Source organism: Egretta garzetta, unplaced genomic scaffold (genome assembly GCF_000687185.1).
Source record: "Egretta garzetta isolate BGI_Z169 unplaced genomic scaffold, ASM68718v1 scaffold1099, whole genome shotgun sequence".
In the NCBI taxonomy this organism is placed as follows: domain Eukaryota; kingdom Metazoa; phylum Chordata; class Aves; order Pelecaniformes; family Ardeidae; genus Egretta; species Egretta garzetta.
Genome location: NW_009260835.1, coordinates 587,324 through 612,634, shown reverse-complemented (window position 1 = coordinate 612,634; position 25,311 = coordinate 587,324). Strand labels below are relative to the sequence as shown.

At 36.6% G+C, this 25,311-nt stretch overlaps 1 protein-coding gene across 6 annotated transcripts in view; it reads left to right on the top strand.

Annotated features, from left to right (window-relative positions):
* Nucleotides 1–4,055: 4,055 nt before the first annotated feature.
* The window catches only part of KDM6A (lysine demethylase 6A), a 119,813-nt gene continuing 98,557 nt past the window's right edge, over nucleotides 4,056–25,311 (top strand). For all 6 annotated transcript variants that reach the window (XM_009646994.2, XM_009646991.2, XM_035902399.1 and 3 more), the window contains exons 1-2: nucleotides 4,056–4,161; nucleotides 15,202–15,251. The gene's annotated coding sequence lies outside the window, so the exon portion shown is untranslated. The remainder of the gene's footprint in view (nucleotides 4,162–15,201; nucleotides 15,252–25,311) is intronic.

Sequence of the window (25,311 nt, the reverse complement as noted above, 5' to 3'; positions counted from 1 at the left end):
GAATTATTTATTTTCCTTTTGTGAACACATATGAATGTTTTGGTAGCTTTTTCCAAGTTGACAAATACACTAAGCCTTTTTATTCTTCACTGTATTGTATTTAAATGTATCCTAAGAATTGGTGGTTGAATTTGTGAAATTGATAATGCCCCCAATCGTGAACTATGATGTCATAAGAGAGGGGGTTCACAACTGTCATGTCAGAAATGTTGACAATAGTGCATTACTTTAGTTTGCTTTTAATCAAGCAGGTGGGAAACAACATGTGCATTGGGTTTTTTTTTTCTATTATATAAACCAGTTTCTTTTCCTGCAACCATTCCTGTATTTGCTTCCTGCTGCTGCTCTGGTTGCCACACTGTGAAGCAGCTGCGGGTGATTATTTTGCCAAGTTCCTAAATTCTTCAGGTTTCCCTTTTATCTTCATGCAGTCTTGAACAAAGGGAAGGAAGTGTACAGCGCTGTGTAGCAATCTTCCTTTTCATTTCAAAGTCTTTCTCTTTCTTGTTAATTTGTCAATACTAGCAATTCTCAAGGCTGGCTCCATTGAGTGCGCTTATAAATCCATACAATGTGGAGAAATAACAATACTTAAAAACCTGAGGGGTTTTTAACTTCCTTAGATTTTTTTGTGTCTCGGGATGATTTATATTGGTTGCACAAGTGGTGCCATAGATGGTCTTTACAGTCCACTGCAATGGTATCTTGATTATTCCTTCAAAGAAACCATATACAGACACGTGTCGTTGTGACCTCCCTCTTCAAAATCTGTTCATTCAGCTAAGAGACAAATTCTTACCTGTGCAGAAAAATGCTTCTTCCTTTCTGAAGATGTGTGTGGAGGGGTTTGATGGGGGGGAAAGTTTCTTGACCAAAACCAAAGTTGGATAAACCAGTTTGTCTAGATGAATCTGCTCTGGCTACTAGGAGGAAGAAGAGCCACGTACTGACCAGTCTGCTCATCCTCCAGAGGCTTGGAGGCTGACTTTGGCGCTCCTGCCGAGGAAGTAAAGCTTGCTCTTAGTTTCTGTTTCATTTTGTTAGAATGTGCTGGAAGAATTTTAAAAATTCATATGAAACAACGTTTGCATTTTAAGTTTGCATAAATACAGCTGTTCTCCTGATAATGTTGCAAGTAGGTCAGAGATTAACTGAGAGGGTGTACTTAATGGTATAGTTGAATTGCTCTTACAGTAACAGTTAATTTACAGTTAACTGTAAGTTAACTGTTACTTAAAGGGGAAGTTCTATTTTGCAGCTCTGGTGTCCTACCCCTCGCCTTGTGCTGCCGTTAGTAAGATGGCTTAGTGGTGTCTTTGAAGTGTATTCTAAGGCAAAGGGAAAAATCTGCCTTGTTGAGAATTGATCTGAGTTGTGTGAAAGACTTGGGCACAGCTTGTTGTATTGTTACTTATACGTAGTGCTTCGGATACTTGTGATTCATCTTTTAATGAGGATTTACTTTAAAAGGGTCTGGGGAAATGTTAAAGGTCCCTGAATGCTTAGCTGTTTACGTGCATGTGATATATAATTTCCTTGAACATCCTGTATAGAAAAATCTTGTTACGTTACATTTGTTCATAAAGTCAAGTTTCCTTTAAATACCTGTAGCCATCTAATTAAGGAAATATACTACCCTAACTTCGTCTCCAACAGTTTTTTGTAAGCTACTTGTTGTGGCAGCGCTTTCTGTATGCTCTGAACAGTGACTTGAATTGTAGAAGACAAAATATTAATTTAAGAAAATGTCATAGTGTGGATATTCTCTTCAGCAGCTGCAGCAGATATTGCATGTCATGAGAAAATGGAAGGCCTATCTGCAAATCAATCTGTGGCAGTAGCACTAGGGACACCAGCAAGAATTGTGTTATTATTTGTACAAATCCAGAGATGAGACCAAAAGTGGGGAGAGGAAGGAAGGCACAAACCCCTGAAGATTCTGCATTAAAACATTTGCAATTAGAATAGGTTCAGTAGGTGAGCCTGAATGTCCAGAATTGGTTCACACATGTTGTAATTTTAAGAAACTCACTTTGCGCTTGTGTGCTTCGCTTCTGATTCCAGGGATCATATTCTTTAGATGGAGAGCTGGCTGACTCCAAGAGGTATTCATAGTGGTGGGAATAAAACTAAAGGAGTAGTAGCTTTGATTAACTGTCAACAGAATTCCAGTCCTTCCAGTGCAGTTTGCTAAGGCAAAACTCACAGCATGAATGGGCAATTCCGCAGCAGTTCTTTGATGTAGAGGCAAATACATGTTTCAGTTTAACATCTTCAGAATGTGGCCAAACAGCTACAGTTTGAAATACTAATTTAAATGGTTTTATTAAATCGTTTTAATATCACCTACGTACCTAGTAGATGTAATATAGATGATGCCCATTTTGCTGCAGTTTCACAGCAGCATAGCTTTGTTCTTATCCATCAGAACTTTATTTCTGAAAACAACCATAAAATAAGGCTATTCTGAACTTGGAAGTAGGTGAACATATATGTAATACATCTCAAGCTTGGGATACAAACTGAGACCTGCTCGTCTGGTCACGTATATGGCTTTGTGTGCATTGAGTATAGCAAGGCCTATCTTGTTATGGCTTACCATTTCAGAAAATAATTTTAAAACTAGCATAGCAAGGTAAAAATGTCAAATTAAAATACAGATTAGATCGGTAATTTGGATTCTCCACAGGTGTTTTTTAACTGTTTCTTAACATTTCCTCATTTTATTGATGGCATTTCTCATTTTAATGCTTAATACAAGTGTACACAGAGTAAATCACAAAAATGGGCAAGACCACTAATTTAGTATTTGGACTTAAGTATTACAGGATAGATTGATTCCCCCCCCCCCCTTTTGAATTACCAGTTTTAATAAAATGACTTAATGAAGCTCATAATTTCAGATTAAGTATTAAGGTCTTTGATTACTGTAATATATTAAAATCAAGCAGTTACAACCAAATTTGAAACATAGTTAAACCATGAGTTGGTGAAAGTCATGGATTAACCAGCTGGAATTAGAATTTGTTGGAAGTCTGTCAAGTTTTTGAGAACTGTCCCAAAAGTCTGGTGCAAAGGACCTTCCCTCCCATTTAAGTTTATTCAGCTACTTCATTTTAATGGCTAGTATGTTCAAAGTCAAGAAACTGGAAGTCCAAAAAGTTGGGAAACCAATTTACTTACTATTCATTCATTCATTCCCAAAGTATAAATAGGATCATGAGATAAGAATATAACAGGTTAAAGATTGTGACCATTATGGTGAACAGAAGGTATCAGTTCAGTTTATAAAAATGCGTGTTTGCGGCACAAAACGTGCTTTGATTGTGTGTGCTGCTTAAAAACTTCTAGGGCAACTTTTGTCAAAGTCAGTCTTGTCTAATAGGATTCATGTTTCTAACTTTAGCTTTGCTTAGTCTACAGTAACTGTGTAGTAAGTAGGAGGTAGTAAACTGGATTTTATGACGTGATGGAGATATGTGAAAAGAATCAGATCTTGGGAAATATGCTAAGGTATAAAAACTGCCTAAGCAAGCATCTTGAGGTAGCATATTCTTCAGTTTAGCAAAAACCAGTGAAACAGCCAGTAGAATGAAATGTGAATCCTTTAGAAAAAACAAACACAGAATGAGAATAAAATCAGAGAGGTTTCTTTCTTGTACATTGGAAAGAATAAATAAAAGCAATATTTGTGTATTGCATTGTTGGGTTTTTTGTTCGTTTGTTTTAAAGTTAGGAATTGTCATGTATGTTAGAGCTTTGTTTTGTGTTTGGGAAATCAAATGTTTCTGGAGTCCACAGATAAACCAGAGAAAAGTTTTACTGTTAATTTGCTATCAATTTGCATTAGAATTGGTGAACTTCCTATCTGTTCTGTCTTAATTATTATATTTCTTCTTTGAAAAGTAATGCTGACTACAAGTTACTGAGAGTGTAAACTTCTTGCCTTGAAGAGTAACAAAAAACTTTATTTCTCAGAAAGTGTACAGAAAATGTATTATTTGCCTTAGTTAAATACAGCATTTTGAAAACCTTGTATTTCTTTTTCCCAGGCTGTTCGCTGCTATGAATCGCTAATTTTGAAAGCTGAAGGAAAGGTCGAGTCTGATTTCTTTTGTCAGTTAGGTCACTTCAACCTCTTATTGGAAGATTATCCAAAAGGTAAGGTTTTTTAGTACTTCTGATAAATGTCATTGGGGGATTGTCATTTGATAGAGGTGACACAATAGACTGAAAAACATTTGGATAAGTGACTGTTTTCTCGGTTTGTACTGTATTTCAAAGCCCATAACAGAGTAAGACTGATGATGTCTTTACGAGAACAGTTGTATTCTAACTTCTTGTTCTTTTTACCCAAACCAAAACACTACTGGTTCAGGTACGAATATGAAGTTTATTTAGTTTATACAGTAGTACCACACTGCCTGCTTCATTTTTCTGGTTCGTTATTACATGACTGTACAAACAGTTGAACCCATGCCTCTGAAGGTTTCCTAATGAGGGGTGGGAGACACAGGTGCATAGGACAAGAGCCTTAGTGGTTTCATGTATGTCCACAACCTCAACAGGTAAGGCTAGGCTGAAAGTGGTAAAGCAAAAGTCTGCAGTTAAGAGTGTTTCAAGTTCTGTTGTAAATACTGGGTGGAAGAATGGGTGTAGAGGCTTGCAGGGGGAGGGCTATGTGTGCATGGGGGCTTTACGACTCTGCTTCATCAATCTTTTAAATTATTTTGATGTCTTTTGCTGTTATTGCAGCCAGTGAACATAGAACCTTATGTAGACTTGTGCTTTGTTGCTTGTGGGTCAGCAGAGTGCTTTTTTGGTAGCGATGTGGATTCCCAAAGATACTTTGCTGTGTTGCTGACTGTTCGCTTCGTGTCACACTGGGTGTCAGGTTTACAGTTACCTTGGTGCGTAAAAATAGGGAAATTAATTATAACTGATGGTAGTTCAAAAGCTAGGTTCAGGCTAGCTGTGGAACATTTTATAACAGTGTGTCTATGTGTCCACTTGTTCACTCTGTCTAACGTGAAACAGTGTGAGTTAGGGCTCCTGGAAACCCACCTCACCTTCATTTTTTAGGTGACACAAGTTCAGATTTGATATTACTAGGGAGGAACTTGCAGTACCCAAATTGATTATGTCAATTCAGAAGGCTTGGAGTGATTGAGGCATCTGTCTCTGTTGAATATATGGGGAGCTTAAGACCCGAGTACTGACAATTTGTACCTACAGCCCATCCAAGTGGTGTAATGTGACCACTGGTGTTTCTAATTCCGGAGACATGGGAAAACCTGAAGAAAACGTGGCAATATGCTGGCATGGTTTTGTTTTATTTCATTTTTTGAAGAAAATTCAACCACCCTCTCTGCAAACAATTTACACTGTTGTTTCTGATTAGCCTAATAGAACTTGGTATGATGTGAGGGAAGTGTGGCTTATTGGATATATTTTACTTAGCAAAGGCAGTGCAGGGTTGTGGGCTGAACTGTATTAACTCTGCTGTTAAGTTGATAACAGTTAAGAGTGACAGGACCAGACGTTGCTATGGATCAGAGGCGAGGTTTACCGATGGAGAGTTGCTTTGTACTGTGTATATAGTTTTAAGAACAAGCATAAAAATACAAATGGTTGAAAATACCAGTTCTCCACAACTGTAAACAAGTTTGAACAGAACTGTGTGGGAAGAAACACTTAGGCTTTAAAAACCTGAATTAAAATACTTAGTATTTTCTTAGATGCCTGTTTAAAGTCACATCTCAATCATGAAAGAAGTCTCAAGAAGTGAACAAACTTTTTGTTAGTAATGAAGTATATAAAAAAAATCAGGTGTACCTGTATCTTCAAAGAAATGGGGTAGTAGTGAAAATAATACTGGAGGAATTTTAATTCATAGGAAAAGGGAAGTTAAAGGGGTTTTTTATTAAGTGAGGGACACATGTTCTTGTTCACAACAGTCATTGAACTCCAGTACCAAAGACAGTAAAAGTATTACGCACAATGCCAAAAGATATAAGTGTTCTATAATCAATTTACTACTGTTACTTGAAAGAAGTAGAATGTTGGTGCATTTATTTAAAGCAAAAATAAATTTTATTCCATTCTATAAATTCTGTTACTTTTAGTTATCATACATTCTAATTGCAATTATAGTTAAATTTCAAGTGCTTGGGAACTGAAAGGTAAAGGGAGTTTAGAAATATTTTGATCTCACTAATGTATATTTTATCCAATTTTTAAGTCCTGAAGTTCCAGAAGTGTAAAATGCTGGCAGGATGATCTTCAGAAGTGTAAATCTTTTTCCGCTGAAGTTAGTCTTGGACAAAGTTGTATAGAAGTTGATGTGTTTAATAAATCGGATGTAATTAATAAAATATCACAAGATAGCAGCATGACTGTGCTGCACAACTTTTCCTTGGAAGCCTATTATTTAATTAATGAAATATCTTTAATAAATGTGTACACCTTTGTATGTAATATAGAAAGGTGTATCTTTATTAAATGCAGATGTGGGAGCGGTGTTTGTTTAAAAACGCTTGCAATATATATATAGTTTGTGCAAAGCAGAACAAAATTGTTAGTTGATTGCAGAAGCATGATCAGTGATCAAGATGAAGCGATCAGCGGTTGATAGAGATCCGTTAGGTTTCATGTGTATGGTTTCTTCTGTTTTCATCTGTCTCATTTTTTCACAAATAGGTTGACAAACATGGATCATTCATTTGGGTGTATTTGTTGTGTGTTAGAATGTTCATGTAGCTGATACGTTCTTATAAATGCAGCAAACAAGACTGTACATCATTTCTTTATAAGAATTAGGACTCGTACCCCAGAAAAGAGGGACCTTGGGAAGGATTCATGTCAGGTTACTGCAGGTCATTATTGGCACTAACCAGGCAAATGCTGCCCTTGCTGCGTGTATGCAGGGGGTATCAGTTAGGGGCAGGCTATGTTTGAATGTGGAGTACGTTGACGGCGATGCCTTGCTGCAGTCTAAATACTCCTAGCATGCTTATTTTTTAAATGAAATCTATTAAATGTTGTAGTAATCTCTCTTGGAAGTGCATTATGTTTTCTGTGATGTGTAGCCACTGAAGTCCAGATTTAATATGTGGGGTTTTTCTTTTTTTTCATAAAAAAGAAATACTTGTCTCTAATAAAAGTTGTGAGTTTACATCAGAAATTATTGGATGAGTTTTGTTCTTCTCTGTGTTATATCTGAGGTGAGAGTATCAGAGTGTTTTTTCCTAGCCTTTAAAATAGCAGCAGCTGGTCTGCAGCTTGTAGTTTTCCCAAAATGCAGTATGTTTGAATTGCTGTTGTTAGCTAAAGGGTTTTCTCTGCAGCCATGAAATGGAGTTGTCTGTTAATTGCCCTCTGCTACTGTTAGGAGAAGGTCCTAGGCAAGGTATCAACCTTTTTTCACATTTTGAATACTCTGAGCCACTGGTTTGTATGCAGATGATTGTAACCAAGGCAGACTGATTCAGCTTAGCAAGTATGTTCAAAGTGGTTTCTGTGCCCAGCTTTCGTCATCTTGATCATTACTGGTCAGAATTTGGCTTCGGGATTTCCCAAAATGAGAACGTTTGCTCCTCCCGGTCAAAACTATTCTGTTTCCTCAGTAGCATTTTCTTAACTTAAATCTGATGTCTTCCTCCTTTTTTTTTCTTTTTTTTTTTTCTTTTTTTTCCCGATGAGGCAGCTGTTCCTCAGCTGTGTGATTGTTTCAGAGGTTTCCAAACCCGTTGTTCCCTGGGCGTGTCTTTAGTGGCACCCCCATCTCCCTGTTGCTGCTCTCTGCTTTGTGCTGGCACAGCTGAACGTGCAGCTGTGTGGGGAACTGATCCAACTGAAAAATAAGCTAGCAGAAAAAAAGTGACGCAATTGCCCCAGAATGTGAAACCTCAGCCTCAGGTTTTGCCAGAGGAGGTTGATGAGTTGTCATGTAGGGTTTCTGGATGCTGGCAGCATTGTGAATCCAGCTAGGACTCCATGGTATATACCTGTGAACTTTGCTACTGCATTCCTTGGGAGGGCTGGGATTTTACCAAAACTATTGTGCTGCTAGTCTTGGAGGAAACTGATGCTACATCAGTAGTTGGAGATTTTTTTTTTTTTTCCCCTCATGGCTCTGGTTTCCATAAGGAGTACAGAGTGTAGACAGTGATCTTTAAGGTTTGGGTTCTATCTGAATGCTGTTTAATGAGCTCATGAACTCTGACATCATCTGTTTTCCTTAGGGATCTTTATATCTATTTTGGAGAAAGTCATATATACTGGCTGTGTTCCAGCCTGTGACTTGGAGGACAGCTAACAATTGCACAAGTGGAGACATACTTTTATCATTTGCCTCCTTGAATTGCTGTTCTCTAAGTAAAATTCCTGGAAGTAGAAGTAGATAAGGCAATTAATGAATGAGATGGGAAAAACATGCAATTATTCACATCACAGTTACTAAAGCACAATAAATACTGCACTAAAATAATTCTTACTGCTCTACTCAAGTGGTGATCACGGTTTTTTTGTGTACTATCTCAGAACAGTTTTAGTAATACTTACTTTGTAGATAGTCACTGCATTGTCAAAAGCACTAATACTGTAAGTAATTTATAAGCCAGTGTTAATTAGTCCAAGGGCATTTTTTAGCAATTGTTAGGCTAAAATTTAAAACAAAACTGAAAAAATGTTTATTGAGGTGCTCATTTATTAAGATATAGCTTAAAATCAAAATTTAAACACTTTTTGATTGTTCTTATGTAGAGTTGTTTTAGTTGCAAGAACAACTCCCAAATTCAGCGATGTACGTGTGTTCCTTTGTACTTAAAATTCCAGCTCTGTAGAGAATTTTTCTGTAGTGGTTAATGTCTCAGCCTTTCAGGACTTTGCAGAAAAATGTTGTCATTAGGAAGCATTTCAATGTGCTGTGTTCTGAGGTACAGAGTAGTAGGAGTCATCCCATAAAATGTGAGAGAGCTTCCCAGCATAGATAGGGTTGTGCTGGTTGCTGTGGGATTGCTGCTGGGTTGTCATTTACTGATGAGTCCTGAAGAACTAGAATGTAATGTTTTCAGTAGCATAGCAATGTGAATGAGTTGAAGAAGCAATGGCTGTGCTTCAAATAAGTGTGATTTTTAGGTTTCAGGGGTTTATTTATTTTGTTGTTTGCAATTGTTAATAACTGGCAGAAATTGGGTTGCTTCTATTGAGAGCTGTTTATTTCATCTTCAGGGTGCTGCTGTTAAATTTTGGGCAGTTTAATTTCAGGTGGTTCAAATGGTTACATTAAATTCCTATAGAAAGAAGAATGTTATCTTAAGCTTAGAACATTACAATGTTCTTTATAAATCATGTGGCAGGGATTAGCAGATTGTTATTATAGAATATAGCTGGACCATGGTTTTTTTGATTGTTTGGCTGAAAATTTTCATTTTGGGCAGTGTTCTAAATATGCACTTAATTGTTAAAAGTAATTTTGCAGAATATGCTCTTTGAAGGTATTTTGAGCTTCATGTGATTCCATTGTGTTCCTTCACTGATGTATTAAGACCTTTCCTAGAGATAATTATCTAAAGGATTTCTGTAACAGTAAACTCTGTGTCAAACTCGTGTGTTTTACACATCTAATACTTCTTAGTCTCCTCTGCAGCTCATAGTTGGACATGATCATGGAATGGTGGGGTTCTCACCACTTTGCTGCTGAGTTGTATTTCCAGATGAGGATGTGTAATTGTTAATAAAGCTACATAGAGGAGTATTTGGTGATTTTTCTTTCTTAAATGTATGACTGTGTTGCCTTTGTGTGTCTGCCTTCATTCTGTGTTAAAAGGAAGACATGCTTTAGGTTTCTTTGATCGTCTCTTTGGTACTTTCAGCACAAATCTCTGGAGGAAATGGAGAACAGCCTCTTTCCTGAGGCCTTGGAACAAAAGACCTGAGCTGCATTTTGCTGCTCTAGCTTCCACAACATTTTTTTTGGTCATTGACTCATCCTTGGAATTTCCTTACCTTTTGATGTCTTTAATTTTATGGCCCAGCAGTGTTCATCTTGCTAAGCTAAAACACTATTATGGATAAATAATAAGCTGTTGCCATAATCTGCATATGTCTCCTAGGTGTTTAATGAAAATTTATTTTTCCTCGAAGCATTGTCAGATTTAAAGCAATGCATGTGCCCTTTCCTTGCTTCCCTTGTGCAGTTCTTCAGCTAATTTTCTATTTTACTATTTGTTTTCACATCAGATAAGCACTAAGAAATGTTAGTGCTTGTTTAAAAATTAACATTAATAAAAGCAATTTCTATTTAAGAAGACTGAATTACAAAGAAGAATATGGTGATTTGAGTTGTTTTAAAGTTCTCTTTTCAGGGGTATGTTATCAAATTAATGCTTGCTCTTAACTGCCAAAAATCTGTTAGTCACATTTAGCCTTGCAAAGTGCCACTAGATGGTGTCAGTATCTAGTTCACTTTTTCCTTACTCAAGCACTAAAGTACTCAAAGTGCTCCATGTTTGCATCACTTTCAAAGGCCTCTTAAATTTTCAGGTATTGTAAAGTAGGTTTGTTAGAGCAGATCATAAAAGCCATCCTTTGTGACTGCGTGATTTGTGACTAGATGTGCTAAAAATGACAGGTGGGTAGATACCATTCATTCTAGACATTTTGCTCCCCATTTTCACCTCGCTTATTTGCTTAGGTTATGTGTTTAGACTCTGGATATGAAGCGAGATTGTCATATTACTGAAACAATTATATAGTTTACAGAGTTTTACCATTTTCTTAGGAAATTACGTAGATTTAAAAAAATAGCATCCTGAAACCACATACATGGTTATTATGTAAAAGCTGTTTTGTGTTCTCTATGTCAAATCAAGGAATCTTAAATGGGGGTGAGTAAGAAACCCAGTATCATCCCTGTCCTGATTCTGAGGTGTCCCTTGACCCTAGTCATAGTAGGAGAGGAAGGCAGACTCTTAGGGGGCAAATCATAAAGGCTGTCAGTGTTAAGTAACCGTAGATGTTGCTAAATGGGTAGTTCTGGGTGGCTGTAAAAACCTTTAAGAAGAAACCAGTAGACTGTGACTGTATGAACTCATTGAGGATCAGCTCTGCAGTAGGCAGCAGAGGCTTAAAAGACAGATTCCGAAGCAAGCCTGAGCTGAGGAGGTTTCTTGCTGTCCAGTAGTTTTAATTCTTTCTGTGGAAAGGTGGTGTTTTTCTTTTCAGAGCTATTTTAGGTAAACATTATTTTGTTCTCATCAAGCAATATAGCTGGTTGTGATTGATCTGAAGAGCTATAATAATAATAATTTGCTTTTATCTGTAAAAATGAGAGTTGACCCTATGTTGAAAGAATTTTTTTTTCTGACAAAAATTCTGACCTTGGCATGACCAGTCTTGGATGAAAACTAAAGGTGCAAATGACATTGCAGCCTTTAGTGTTCAGGTGGTTTGGAGGGGTTTTTTTTGTTTGGGTTTTTGGGTGTTTTTCTGTTTTGTTTTGTTGTGGTGGTTTTTGGTTTTTGTTTTTGTTTTTTTTTGGTAATACTACTAATGTGATGCATGATGCAAGTGACTTTCTTTTCACTTTTTAATAAACCAGATAATATCATCCTATAATTTGAATCATAGCACTGATGAAGCATAGCTTTGTGTTTCATATAGGGACTTGTGAAAATTTCTGTTGCTCAGCAGATTCGCTTGCTCATCTTTTTCTTCTTAATCTAGAATAAAGTAATTTGAGGGGTTCGCACTAATTTCTTATAGTTAGAAACTTACGGGAGAAGTTGTTTGTAGTTCCATAATACACTTTTTAGATAAGATGCGCTATTTCTACACCATAGAACTCAGGATAAATGTCTGCTCACCAGTGACTTGCTCAGGAAGTAGAAAGTATGATAGGGTTCATATTTATGGTTCATGTTCTACTGCTTTAAAACTAGTAGGTTGTTAAACAACCTACTAGTTTTAAAGCAGTAGAACATGAACCATAACTAGTTCTTCAGAAATCTTGCTTTCATAATTTGATTTCTAGGCTCTTATATGCGAGATTTGTCTTAGGGATATGCTTGATTAGGGATGTTTCATGTGGGCCCTGGCAAAAAAACATTCTCTTGAATTCCTTTTTTCTGTTTTTCTGCCTGTTCCTTCAATCCCACAACCTTGAGTGCTTGTGGAGCAGATGTTTAATCTAGATGTAAAGAGGGCTGACATAAACTTTCACAGGTAACTAACTGTAAGATGAGCACTTGTTAAATGCTGAAGCTGTGCATCAATAACAGTTCTAGTTGTCTAACTTTCATGAGGAGGAAAGGGATGTGTGCTCCTGTGTAAGGGATCCCTCCATGATTCACTGTTATGCATTTTCCACAAGACACTGAGAATTTTAGTATTTCATCTTCAAGAACCTAAGTAGAAGCAGAATACTGTTACCCTAGAAGGAAAGGCTGGATCCCTAGAAGAAGTTGCTGAACCCAGAAGTAGTATTGGGCTGGAGGACTGTAGTGTCTTTCTTTTTCATCTGGAAGAGTAACGTGAACCTCCTTAGAATGAAGGCCTTACCACCTTCTTGTGTAAACATGAAATATGCTTCAGCAGTCCATGCTTTCCATGTACTTGTTTTTAATTGTAACATGAGACTGCCATATTAAAGCAGTCATTTCAACTGTTACTGTGGGAAGTTAGTAAAATTTATCGAAGAATGGAAGAGTTAGAAAAGAAAATAACTTGCAAACATCAACACTCTAAGGAAAACTGGTAGAATGTCATGGAGCAAAGACTCCTTTCTTTAATATAAGAACTTATCCCTGTGTTAAATGGAGGTGCTAGAACTTCTCTGGGCAAGTTTCTTTACAAGCAGTGACATTAGTGGAGCCTAGATTCCTGTGCCTCCCAGTCGTCCTCCTCCCCGACATGAGGCTTTATCAGGGCTGAATGAGTGAATACCTTCAGATGTCTTCTCTCCCTTCTTTCAGTCCTGCTCACTTCTGTTGTCTCTGGCTGCATGTGCTCTTACTAGCTAGACTTAGGAGCAAGAGGAAAGGCTTGAGCTGTACACGTTTTTTGCTGTAATTGCATAAGGAATGTCTTGATCACTGAATAGCATTAAGGCTTTTTTCTTTTTCCCCTCTTTTTCTTCCTTTTTTTTTTTTTTTTTTTTCCTTTTTAGGTCTTCCCATTGCTTCTATATTTTTGTATTTTTTTTAAACTGGCGAAGTTTTATAGACTTACTAGCAGTACCTTAACTGCTATAGAGAAAAATAGTTCAGCTCTCTTGTTTAACAGCTATGTTTATGTGGCTACTCCTATATTTTTTAACGGCTACGCTGAAAAAGTTCTTCCTTTTATTTTTCCAGTATAAATCCTTAGCACTGTATTTCATGTTCTTCTCATCTTTTTATTTTATCCATATTCCCTGTATAATTGCCTGCAATAGTTACTTTTTTAAGAAAAATAGATTACAAGAAGTTCTCAGTTTCCTAAATCTTGCCTAATATGGTGCTGTTGACTTAAGTATTCAAAATATGCTTTAACCTTTAAAATTGGGATAAAATTTTGGGTAAAAATTTTGGGTAAAAATTGGGTAAAAATTATGCCTTTCTGTAGAAACGTCATTAATGATACCTGGGAGAAGGTGAATCTAGAAGGAGTGTTTGGGGTAGGAAGTTATTTTGTGTTATCGTGAACATCCTCTGTAACATAATTACAGAATGTGACTGAAATATGCTTAGTCTTAACATTCTTAAACTTACATTGTTAAGTCTGCAGTCATATCCTTCAGTTTGTGCCAGATTTTATTTGGGGGGTGGGGGAGGAATTGTATTCTTCACTTGTGAAAGACAGCCCGATTGACTAGATTTTTAAGTGATTTTATTCATCTAAGTTGCATGTAACCAATTACACATACTGCATGTTGATAGTGTAAGAATGATGAGTGTCCTAAGGTTTTTTTCTACTCTAGGCATCTAAGTAAATCACAGTTTAGAGCACCAAAATTAGAAGCCGGCTTCACAAGCAGTTCCAGTGGTGAGGGGCACCTTATGGGCATGATTCAGCATCTGTCAGTTAGGCAATTAAAAATACAAGATTGTGAGTCTCCATAGTCAGATGAGTGCAAAGGTGGTATATTCTTAACAGAAAGCTCTGTGTGCCTTCTCATTATGTCTATGTTGTTCTTATTTTGTTTAACTTAAGGAGTTTTGTTCAGTTATGGAAGTTAATATGCAAGACAGGCGTTGAAAGGTGATAACGTTTCAGGACGTGGTTTATCCATGGCACTTGCAGGAAATGAACCTGCAAATAAAGTCCATATTGTTCTTACCGTCTTAATCTGTTTAGTGTTTGTAGTTTTTCAAACTTTATTGTTTGTCTTTTGTTCTTTGGAAAATACAATCTGTGTAGAAGCCATTCTTAAATCTTCAGAAACAAACACTTGGAAAGTCAAAATCTTGGTGTTACTGCAGTGAATTGTTATTTTAAATTCTTCATTTTTGTGTGGTGCCTAGTGCAATGATCTTATAAGAAAGTAAAGCCTGTTTGCGTTTTAGTCTGATGCAGCCTGTTAGCTTGAGGAAGATGAATCAACCAGAATTTTTAGTGGGGAATAGGATGCAGGAATGGTGATTTGAGACATTCATTACTAAGCTGAGCTAATATTCTACTAAATAACAGCTAAGAGCTGTTCTTAGCACTGTTTTCCAGGTTAGTCTTGGTCTTAGATGTTGAATAAAATGTAAGCTTTTTTCGCTTGCTTTTGTTTCTCTAGTTACTGAATGAAAGGGCATGTGAAATTGATTTCTCTTTGTATGTCCCTCCGCACCAGTTCTTTAGAAATTACAGGACATCAGGGAGCATGGTAAATGAGCTACATGATTAAATTTTTAAATCTTACAACAGCTTTGTCCAGGATGAAAATCCCAAAATTTCAAATGATTTCTTTTGTTATAGGTTTTCTTTAAAATATTGCTTGATTTACATTTGTAAGATTAATAATAAATATACTTTTGGGTTGACATTTCATAAAGCAAAATTATAATCTTAAAGAATGCATTACCCACAACAGTGTACTTATTGTGGCAGTGTTACTTTTATTAAACCATTTATCATTTTAATGTTGTGTATTCTGACTTTTAAGGTTTTCTGTCTTTTTCTTCAGAGAAAATGCAACAAAACAAATTCAACATTCATTTTTCTTTCCTACAGCATTATCTGCATACCAGAGGTACTACAGTTTACAATCTGACTACTGGAAGGTCTGTATATGCTGATTTATCTTTTTTTTTTTTTTACTTATTGTTGTAAATGATTGAATTTCTAAAATAGATTAATTTCAATATAAGTTTGGAATATCTACCTGCAATTACTTTTTGGCATATTAATTGGGTCTTAATGGAAATGTTCACCTATATGTACAATTTATTATAAATGTAAGTGGAAATAAGTCTTCACACCATTTGTTGAAATGGCAGATAATTAACTTGGCACATTTTAGATTTTTTTTTTTTTTTTCTTTTAATTATTATCATCCGTTACTTCAGCTTTTCTTATGTAAGCATGGATATTTGGATATGTGTGAGTATTGAGAGAATCATGACCACTTGAAAAGTGCTGCACAGGCTTTGGACTTGGTACTAGGGAAAAAAGGTTGCTTTTTATTTTCCACAGATGCCTAATTGTTTAAAGTCTCTCTCAGTATTTTAGATAACATTCTTATGTAAGACAGGAAAAAATCCTGTTAGTATAGCTGTCTTATCTGTAAGTCCATGTAGAGGTATCGGGACTTTACATGAATAAAGTGATATTGTAAAAAATAGTTGGCATTGTTATATTGTCACATGAAATAATATGAGGCTCATGATTGAGACAGAGGTGCAGGAAAGCATATAACACAGTAGGTACTTGTGTAGTCTTAAGCATCTGTTTTCCTTAAAAGTGTATGTAAGTGCGTATTTCAAATAGGGAGGGCTCACCCTGGAAAGGCATCAATACCACATATATACTGGTATTAGAGAAATAACATTTTCTGTGTTGTTTGTATTTTATAGCAACTGTAAGTACGTTCTGAAAAATCCTGTGACAACTTCTCCCATTTTGGGAGGGTAGAAAGGGAGAAAGGCAGGGTGTAAATAAAGGATAGAAGAGTGAACTGAAATAAGTGTCTTCTGGCATATGGAAGGAGAGGTCCAGTTGGAGGGTCCTAGGGAAATTGTTCATATTGTCTTGTAAAGCCCCTGCTCCAGCAGAAGTTGTATGAGTGCCATTTTTGCACCGAGCCGTTTTGGAGTTGAAGTAACTTTTTCAGAAATAACCCGTGTAGTTTAAAAACTACAACAATAAAACCATTCATCTACTCTTCATTCTTACATGGTCTCGGAGAGTTAGGTTAAAGATTGCTGTAAATGAGTGTAGAAATTGATCAATTAATTAAACATCTGCTGTAATAGTTTCTGTTGTTTGTACTCTTCCCATGTTAAGCATTTCAGAATAGTTTGTGGCTTGAATTGCTTTTTCTGGCCTTTGTTCTAATGGCTCATTATTAGAAGAAGTGATAGATGATTAGTAAATTATTTTCCCTGCATTTTCAGAGAGTTCAGGGTGAAGTATAAACGATTGTATGTATCTCCATAGGTGTAGAATGTTTCAGCATGGCTCAGAATATTATCTGCAATTAAAATAAATGCAAACTCTGGTTGTTTTGCAGTTCCATTTCAAGAGCATGGATGGCAATAAAATGTGCGATCTGTGCTTGACTTATTGAAAGCAATTTTTGTATGCAATGTGCTAGTATTCTAACATACTTGTGTATATCTCAAGAGTTTTACCATAGAATCATAGAATTGTTTAGGTTGGAAAAGACCTTTAAGATCATCAAATCCAACCGTTAACCTAACCCTGCCATCCCACCACTAAACCATGTCCCTAAGCACCTCATCTGCCTGTCTTTTTAAATACCTCCAGGGATGGGGACTCCACCACTTCCCTGGGCAGCGTGTTCCAGTGCCTGACAACCCTTTCTGTGAAGAAATTTTTCCTAATGTCCAACGTAAACCTGCCCTGGCAATTCCAGTAGCAAGTACCAGAGCATTGTTTGGAACTGACAGAGTATTTTGACTGCTACAAAGAAAAAAACCCCACAAAACCCCAATAATTTTTCTTCAGGTTGGTCTCACCTGGGAAGGATACTATGCTACTCGATCTCGTTACGAGCTTCCTTATAAATGTGTAGTCCAGTCCAAAGTGGTTTTTTCCCCATAATAATTTTGGAGATTTTTTAAAAAATTTTTATATGCATGAAAAAGAGAAAGGTCTTCCCCCTCTCACTTCAACTGTGAGGATTTTTTGTTTCTTGTTATCTTTAATGCCTTGTATCTGTAAGAAACCATTTAGTCAAGGATAACAAGTTTGTGGTGTATTTTTTTGGTCACCCTTATATGCAGTTTTGTTATACTTTGTAATTAACTTTTTTTTCAAAGAGATAGAGGTTACTAAAGTAAAAATGCAGTTACATTTCCTTGTTTTACTGTTGTGGGGTTTTTTTAAGATTTTTTTTTTTTTTTTCTTTAGTTCTTACAGGGCTAGATGTCATCAACTAAGTTTCTGGAATTTGTGATGGTAAAGTAACGAAGAGAGAGAAGGGTGTGAAGAAAGGGTGGTATTTATGAGCTGTGAGGAGAGCTGTCTGAGAGTACTGAGAAATTGATGGAGAGTGCTGAATCTCATGAAGGTTATTATATAAGGCAGGTCTGAAACCAGACAGGAACAGTCTTAGAAACTTAGGCAGCATATCTGAAATTACTTACTGTGGTACTGTGGTGCAGTGCAAATTTACATGGTTGAAATAAGTGTCCTATATCTTCTTTGTTTTATAAACAGAAAACTTCTAGAAGGACTGTAAGAGATTTTTATGTTGCTTTGGGTATAGTTTGGCCTCCTTACGTAGTATTTTTCATCTCTGCTCCTTTAGTTTTCACTGTTGCATTGGGTTGGTAATTGAGCATTATTTTCATGCGTTCACTATGAGATACTCATTCTATAATTCATCTTTTTTTGTTGTTTTTTCTTTCACAAAGAAAAGCATTTTACGTTTTCCTTTTTTTTTTTTTTTTTTCATAGATTTTTCTGATGGTCTGAATTTTTTACCAGGTTGTTTTCTGTCAGATTTTGGTGCATGGGTTGTTTTGTTGGTAATGCAGTAAGCATTTTGTTGATCCTATGGGACAAAAAGAGAAGGAAAAACCACTTCAGAAAATATATTCTGAATATATGTTATAGTGACAGAAGTGAAGGTGAAAGGTTAGGAAGATGCTGTATTTTGCCATTTACCAGATCAATACTCCCTCCATTCTGATGAGGTATTACTTCCTTTCAAAGAAGTAATACCTGTACGGGTAGTTTTGAAAGAGCCGGGTTGCATTATGCCACATGTTCCTAAATAGACTACTTGTTGTAATGTTTTTGGGCACGCACAGTTCAACGTAAAATGTCCTGCAAAATTACTGAGTTTCTGCAATCCTTGTTCTACACAGGCACTGTGGTACCTTAACTCTGCATTCAAAAAAATTACTTGACTTGAAATATTATGCAGTAAGTATCTCAACTTGGATAGAAGCTGAGATAACTTAATAGAGTTCTTGCATTGAAGTAGTTTTCTCAGTGTTTCTTCTTCTTATGTGCCTATGCTAAAATAAATCCCCCTTCTGTGCAATGTACTTCATTCTGATTTCTTTTTAAAACTCCCCTGTGTCAACATGTTGGGGGAGGTGAGGAGGACTGTGGGGGATGAACGGATAGGAAGGGCAGTTCAGGAGACGGAGACAACTAGAACTGCAGTTTGTAGATTTTGATGCTACTGAGAAAATAAAGATATCAAGTGTAAGTGTCTGCCATGGTTATTGGTTTTGACATATTCTGAGGAGGCAGGATTAGAAGCTCAGCAAGGAATAAGATATTCCTGATTTTATCCAAACACTATGGCAGATATCTGGCACCTGGAAAAAGTTATTTTAATCATCTCATGTGGTTGTATTATAATGCAGTTGATCATACTGAACTCTTTTATGTAACGTCTGGGTTTGGGTAGGGCTGTCCTAACAGAAACTTCAGTACATGAGTGAATTGAGCGTGTGTAAAACATCTGGATCTGCTGCATTGATGTGGTTGCCCAGGGCAGGGGAGACCTAGAAACCTTCCTCCACACATGTGGGGCTGCAAGAGGTTTCAGTGATCAGTAGAGTGATTCCTGGGAGGGTTTTGTGGAAGAGCCTGGTTGTCCAGTACTTGATTAGATCTCCTCTGCTTTGGCATGTCATTGCTACTGCAGCCCTTAGGTGGTTTGATAATCTTGATTAAAGTATATTTGTGGCCTTTTGCAGGTAGGCGAGTGTTCACATGCTGTCAGTTTGAAATTGTGTGCCGGTAGTTGTTGCAATACAGACTTTGAATAAATAAAACTTCTGGGTATGGGTATATTAGGTAGCAGCATGCTCCCATATGATGATTCTCTGCAGTATTTCCGTGAGCCATCTATTCTTGACAACTCTGTGGTTGTGGAATGAATATGTAGCTTTCTAGACAGGATTTTAGTCAAATCCAGGGGATTGTGGACAAGTTATGAGGAGCATGAGGACAGCACTGCCATTGTATGTTATTCTGAGTGTGCTAATTCATCAAAGTATCCTGTCTGTCTTCAAGCATTTTTACTAAAAGCTGTTTTATTGGAGTAGCAGAGGGTACATAGGTACTTAACATTTCTAGGTTAATAAGTTGGAGGATTGCCAGGGCACAGTATTTAGGAATGCACCTAAGTGAACCTTAAAATGGTGGAAGTTACTGTGAAAATTAGTTACTCATCTATCAAGGAAGACTATTTACCATGAACTAGGATGCTAGAACTTAGATCGCAGATGCCTTAAAAAGAAAAGAAACCTCAATTTATTCAGTTATACTCAATTGTAGTATCTCTGTAGAGAAGTGTTTGGAGTGGATCAGACTGAAAATCTGCATGTTCCTTGAAACGTCTGAGGAGAACTTAATTAGCGAGTTATATCCTCCAACATGAATTCAGAGATAGATTTCTTGATAGCTGTTGACTTTGGCTGGAAAGTTGCCTAGAAGAAAAGTAAATCTGTCAGGCATTCTTTATCATTGTTACAAGAGTAGTCCCAATCACCTTTCTTTTTAATAAAGATTTCATTTATGCGGTCAGGGTGAAAACATCAAAGAAGTTTAGAAAACTCCAAGGAGGATTTTCAAAGACCTACTTCTATGTTCCAGTGGATTTTAAGAATACCGGGGTGCAAGTATGGTACAAACTGAATTTATAGTTGTAAGGCTATACTGTAGAAGACTGAATGGTCTAGTTTAGAAAAAAAATGAAATTGAAGTGGGGGAAACAAATCCCACAGTCGTTCTGAAGCAAGGTAAGGTATCAGTCTAGTTCTGGAAAGTAGTTATTTGGTAGTCCCTGCCCCGTTTCCTCTCACTTTTCTCAGATAGTCTTTATAAAACTGAGGAGAATCCAAACCCATGCAGAAATATTAAAAAAAGCCAACCCCCCTAAAATTCTCTTTGGAAAGCCCAGGAAAATGCAACTGTGTATGTGTGTGCTAGTCATGAAAGAAGGATGTGAACATAGTCTGAGTTGTTACTTTGTTAAAGAAATCAATTTTATAGTGTTCCTTGTTATGTAGACCTAGCTGTAATTTAGCACCAGGTGATTTTTTTACAATTCTGTTTTATAATTAATGTAGAAATGTTACTAGGAGTATTCTCAGCCTTATGGCTAAAACACTTCTAATTAGTAGTAAGGCTTTCTTTTCCAAAGAACTAAATTAACAGAAGACCATGAGTGTTTATTTTTAAATATGACCTGTTGCTTTTTAAAATATTTTTGTGGAGCTTCTTTTCTTCTCTCTACCTTTTCTGTTTTGATAGGCCAGATGTCTTTTTTTGGTATGTTTTCTTAATGCTATAAAATAGGAAATCAATTTTAAAAGAATTAATGCTTTAATTTTGTATGTTTTGCTGTCTTTTTTTTCCTCCAGACCGTAAGTCTATTTCCCCCTTCTTAAGTAGTTGGACAAAAAGCAATTACTAGACATACTGATAACAGCAAATAAGAGAACATTTTGCACCTTAGAGGATCTGTTATAAGACAGCAATTTTCCACTTCATTGACTTACAACTGTTTTATTTTCTGCAGTAACCTCAAAATACCAAGTAGTGTTTTTAGACAGAATTCATCAAAACTTCCATTATTTTTTTAATTAGATATAAACGCTTAGTTTAATTGAAACAGTACAGTGGTATAGGATCAGTAGAAATTGCTGGAGCAGACATTTTCCTGAAATGGAAGTTTGAGAAGGCAGTAGGATGATCTGTGAATGCTGCTTTTTATTCAAGCCCTTAGTTTTTTGAAACTTTTTTTTAAGAGAATGGATGTCCCATATAAGGAGACAGATATAAGGATCCATATTAGATTATCCCATATAAGGACCCATAAGGGTCCTCAGAGAAAAAAAACTTCAGAATGACACAAAAAGCCTTTAATATCAATCATTGCCACGTAGCAACACAGGGCATATACAGGAAAAGCAGAAAGACAGAAGCAGTCCCTTTGATCAGAGGAGACTTAATCAGAGAAACATTTAGAAGAAGACTTGATCAAGAAAGCAAGTTTCAGAAATCCTCAATGAAGATGAAATTTCCTGAGATTAAGGGCATTACAGAAGGAATTGGGAGATATAGTAGGTGACCTAAAGATGGGTAAGGTGAAAACCTGCAATTCAGAATATATTTGCAAAATAAAATCAAAATGATAGGGTAGGAATGAAATAAATAGAAATTTCAGAGGGAGAAGGCTGAGGAGAGAAAAACCTGTTAAGACCAAGTGAGACTGAACAAATAATGTGAGGAAGAGGAAAGTGTGGCTAGAGGAAGACTCACAGGGAGTAGGGGGAGGAAAATTGTAGCCCTGCTAAGAATTTGAATGTAAAGAAAACGAGAGAAGAGAAGTAAAAACGTGCTTTAAGGCTAAGAGCATATGGGGAGAAGGGCGGAAGGTGTATATATAGAATAATACAGGAGTGGATTGTGGGAGGTCTTAAATGAGGCTTTTGCCAGGGTTCTCCCCAACAGCAACCTCTGTGTCATAAATTCACCAGGCATAATGGGAGAGATTTTAAAAAAACCAAACCACCCTGGGAAAACAAACAAACAAACCAACCCCTCACAAACCCAAAACTCCAAGGAAGACGGTAACTGTTCAGGTGAGGAGCACAGTATTGCTCTCCATCAAAGGACCAGGATGTCTTCTGTTTTTAGAAAGGCAGAAGAAGGTAGAGTGTGAAGAATTGATGACCACTTGAGGAGCTCGATAAGTACATGATAAAAATTTGGTATGTTTAAAGTGGAGGAAATTACAGTAATGGGGTTTCAGCTGATAAAAATGAACTTTCTGTCCTGAACTTGCTGGAGAGTCCATGACAAGGGGAGGAGTGAGTTTAAGATGACGGAAACCAGCCTCTTATTAATTAAACAATGAAGATTTTTAATGTATGTAGCTGTCACTGCAGCTGGTGATAAACTTCACAGTTTTCTGTCACAGAAGAAAGGGTTTTACAGGAAATGAGGACCAAAGGATCTAGCAATTGCACAAAGTCTTTTACTGAACGACTGGTGAAAAATACCTAAGGACGTATTTTCCATAATACTAAAGTGTTCAGGGTGCAGTGGGTAAGAGTGAGTAATTCTGTTGGGGAAAACTTTTCACTTTGATCCTAAGATACACTGGCAAAAGAAAAAGGGGGTGGGGAGAGAGAGTGGATACAACATAATCAAACGTCATTTTAAAGAAAAAACAGTAAAATGACTGCAACAAAGCCCATAGCTAGCAATATCTGTTTCTCCAAAGATTTTGAAAGGTTACTACTAAGTTTTGATCATGAACTTGTCCCTTCAGTGTGTCAAGATGGATAGAAATTCCACGTGAGAAGATACTTGAAAAGCTAGAAAAGTTGTTAAAAGAACAAGACCTAAGAGAAATTTGGAGTATGAAGACTGCTAAATTGAAGGGCTAAATTTATGAATTGTGCACCATGTAATCTCTCTTCTGCATCAGAATACTTGGTAGCTTTGGTAACACTGTAAATGAGCTTATTTCAGCATCCCATAGGTGTGATCAGTCAGCATGATTACTCAGTGATGTTAAAAAATTGGGACTCTTAAATTCAAACTATGTTCATGAAGACTAACTGGAATTCTGCCTCTTAAGGGTAAAAGAATTATGTGTACACTTTTGAAATATTTCAGAGAAAATTTTTAATAAAGACAAACTCTGGAATGCTGGAAATGTAGTGATGATTGTGGTAACACAATTGTGTTGGCTATCTGTAAAATACACAAAACCAGAGCAAATAAATAACTGTATTTGGGTTTCAGAAAAAAAATTTTTAATATTGGATGCTAAAAAGGAATGTTATTTCTTGTAAATCCGTAAAGCATACAAGTTGAAAGAAGTATATGTATTTTTCCTAAAACATGTTGTTAAATTAATGCCACCTAGAAAAATTAAGGAGAAAATGTGTTGTATTTCATGCTGTTGATTAGGGTAAAGCACAACTGATCCTTGGTTTAGAAAAGAGGATACATTTATCCAGGTATTTCTTAAAGGGTAATAAATCTCAAGCGTTATAGTTTGGGGTTTTGTTTGTTCTGGGGGGTACCTCTGTGTGTCTCAAATTCTGTCCCTATGTTGGCAAAAACACAGAATTCTTAGTCCCATGACACAGAAAGAAGCAGATACTGTTTCTTACTATTGTTAATGCAGACAAGCAATGCAGCATGTCCAATTTTGTGTACAGTAAAATTGTACAAGGTTGTAATAATTAACTCTCTTATTAGATGATTTACCTAATGAAATTATGACAGGAGGGCATATTCCCTTTCCTTGAAAGGAATCAAGAGTAGGTATAAAATCTTAGAATGAGACTGACCAATTTAACTAATAAATTTTGACATGTTGCCTTTGACCTCCAGACAAATTTGATAAATTGCCTCTTTTTTATGTCTCTTTCTATTAACTGTCATCATAACAAAACAAAGGAATCCTCCTCTGCATATATAAACCGTGTACCTGTTTGAGTCACAACAGGTATTGGGTCTTTTTAGGGCTCATATATGTTGCTATTTGATTAGAAATATTGTGCATTTGCACTAAATTAGAAAAAAGTTCTTATTTCAATGTCTGTTCTGAATTTTTTTCAGTGTATATTCATTCATTAAGCCACTCATCCCTTTTAATCAATGGATTTCTGAGAACTCTAAACACTGACAAATCTGTAATATACTCAGAATGTTAATGGTGAAAGAGGAAAGAATGTGCTTTGGGGAGAAACTTTGCTTGGGTCAGGCAAAGGAGAAGGCAAGAGAATCTCAAGAGGAAACACTCCCCCACTCACCCTAGACACGGTATCTGTTTCCAGACAATACTCATAACATTTTCTAAGTGTGTTGCTTCACTCTGGAAATTCAGCGGGAATGCCCTTCTTGTCCCCCTGTATGTATGATCTCTGTCTAGAAGGCTGAATACTCTGCGTGGAAATAACATAAGTATCATCAGAATTGATGGAAAAGTCTCTTCAGAAAAGCTTTCTATGCATGTTGAATTCTCCTATTGCAGAAGTTTCCCTCGCGCAGAATAAAAAACTGTCATCCTTCATCTACTAGTACTTTGAATAATAGCATGCTTCCTTTCTTCAATCCCTGTGATAAGAATGTAGGATGGATGTTAAAATATGAGACATGCTGAAGTGTGGCGGTGGAGAAACTCATCAATTCAGGTTGTTCGGAGGGAGGCGTATTTAGTTGAGTAGAACAGTTCTGACTTGAACAGGGGACACATCTTCAGTAGGCAAGAATATTATTTGAATGTTGATTATAGTAAATGACCAAATGTTTCATTTTCATAGAATCATAGAATCGCTTTGGTTGGAAAAGACCTTTAAGATCATCGAGTCCAACCTTTAACCTAACCCTGCCATCCCACCACTAAACCATGTCCCTAAGCACCTCATCTATCCTTCTTTTAAATACCTCCAAGGATGGGGACTCTACCACCTCCCTGGGCAGCCCATTCCAGAGCCTGACAACCCTTTCAGTGAAGAAGTTTTTCCTAATATCTAACCTAAACCTGCTCTGGCGCAGCTTCAAACCATTCCCCCTTGTCCTATCGTCTGTTACCAGGGAGAAGAGGCCAACCCCCTCCTCACTACAGCCTCCTGTCAGGCAGCTGTAGAGGGCGATCAGGTCTCCCCT